The 2,069-nt window shown below is 39.5% G+C and overlaps 2 non-coding genes across 2 annotated transcripts; both read right to left on the reverse strand.

The window, feature by feature from the left end:
* trnac-gca lies at window positions 1–72 on the reverse strand. Its single transcript has one exon. It is a non-coding gene; the product is annotated as a tRNA-Cys (tRNA).
* Window positions 73–1,264: 1,192 nt separating this feature from the next.
* On the reverse strand, window positions 1,265–1,336 carry trnac-gca. Its single transcript has one exon. It is a non-coding gene; the product is annotated as a tRNA-Cys (tRNA).
* Window positions 1,337–2,069: the final 733 nt, after the last annotated feature.

Genomic DNA, 2,069 nt, shown 5'->3' on the forward strand with positions numbered 1-2,069 from the left:
AGGGGGCACCCAGACTTGAACTGGGGACCTCTTGATCTGCAGTCAAATGCTCTACCACTGAGCTATACCCCCACATGTTAAGGTGGAAATGTCCTGATAAATTAGTAAGGCATTAATGATCATTCACTGTATTATTGTAAATGTCCAGAGGGGATTCAAGGATTTCTTGCCTTGTTGAAATGATGAGGCACCTCTGATATGAAAGAAGGTGGGACCAGACTTAAAAGGAGCCCTGCATGATCAGACAAGCTCAACTTGCTGAATAGATATTTGTGTCTCTCATATGTATTGAACTGAAAAAACTCAGTAGATATCCCAGATATCTGCATTTTGAGGAAATTTAGGCTTATAAACTCACCAGGAGGCTGCCATGTTTTGGTCCGTACTTGTAGTGTGACTTCACTTAGCCATAGCGTTCCTCGCCATTGCTATGCAGTAACCGGTTAATCAGATGGTTTTTCTGCTTGCAGTTGTTGCTGCCATAACAGCTTTCATACCAGGAAGGAGTTTGTGGTGTGTTGGCTTTGTCTCCCTGCTGTCAAAGCTCTGTCATTCCTCCCACGTTTTACCTCAATAAAACCTCCCTACAAGTGACTGGATTCAGGGCATAGTGGAAGCGTGCCAGTAGCTTTTCAAAATAAAAGCATTATGTACATACATAGGGAGTTTCTCCAAAGAAATGCTAATGTGGTCTTTTACTTTGAAAAGCACAAACCGGAAGTGTTTTCATACTGTGGTTATCTTTATGGAACAAGATAACAACAACAACAAGGTAAATATGGCTCTGTATTTATCATTTTCCTGTCTAGTTTCATCGATAACTGCTCATCGTGCAAGGAAAAAAATAGAAGAGACATCAAATCTTAAAATTCTCCATGCATGAGATGTGCAGCATCTCTGAGATGCAGCCCTAACACTGGCTGCCAGTCTGAAATAGCGGTTACTGCATAGGAGAACTGCGGCAATGTGACGTCACGGTGCCAGTGCAGGCCAAAACATGACAACTTCCTGGTGAGTTTAAAAAGTCAAATAACTCAAAATACAGATATCTAGGATATCTAGTGAGGGTTTTTTTAGTTCAATAAACATATGAAAGATACAAATATCTATCCAGCAAGATGAACTAACCTGGGGACCTCTTGATCTGCAGTTGCTCTGCAACAGAGCAATACACAGAAAGTGCTTTGATTATTTAGGAAGGGATTACTGATCATTCTCTAGACAATTTTTGCACATTTGAAACACCTCTGTGATGAATGAACAAAGGGGGCACCCAGATTTGAACTGGGGACCTCTTGATCTGCAGTCAAATGCTCTACCACTGAGCTATACCCCCACATGTGCAAACAGAAGTGTCCGGATTAATTAGGAAAGCATTACTGATAATTCATTTTATTATTGTTAAGTGTCCAAAGGGGATTTCTTGTCCTTTTCTTAGTTGTAAAAACTTAACACATGCATGCTAAAAAAGTGGTCAAATTATTTTGCATTCCCGATGGCAGTAAGTTTCTGCCTTATTTGTTCGGGCTATAGGCTACACAGCGTTCAAGATATGAATAGCTGCATGATTCTCATTAGGGGAACTTTATTTTACTAAATACAGGCATTGATGAAACAGACAGACTGTTAAATAAGGTCATGCATTTTATTCCTTGTATTTTTTTTTAATCATTTCCTGTTTAATTTGTTCGTCTTTTACCCTCCCTTGCCTTTTTAGATCCTGCCTCATGTGTCAGCCCCCTTACACCTCTGTCTATCACCTGATTGTCATTGCTCATGTTGCCAGGTCTTTCTGTTCCCTCAGTTTTGCTTAGTTCTAACAGTCTTTCTTGTGCCTTGTGTTCGACATTTGACTGTTTTTGAATGTGTATTATTTTGCTCTATTTTGGAGTTGTTGCTGCCCAGTTTGCCTTTTTGTGTAACCAGCTTTTGGACTGATTAAAAATATCTGCTGTCTTATGAGTCTTTCTTTTGTGTCCATTGTTTTACATGTGTCATTGTAAGCAAAATACAAGATTACTGAAAAAGTTGGTCACACTACAAATAGATGTTATACTGCATGTGCATAT

The sequence above is a fragment of the Cheilinus undulatus genome, linkage group 11 (assembly GCF_018320785.1).
Source record: "Cheilinus undulatus linkage group 11, ASM1832078v1, whole genome shotgun sequence".
Lineage (NCBI taxonomy): Eukaryota > Metazoa > Chordata > Actinopteri > Labriformes > Labridae > Cheilinus > Cheilinus undulatus.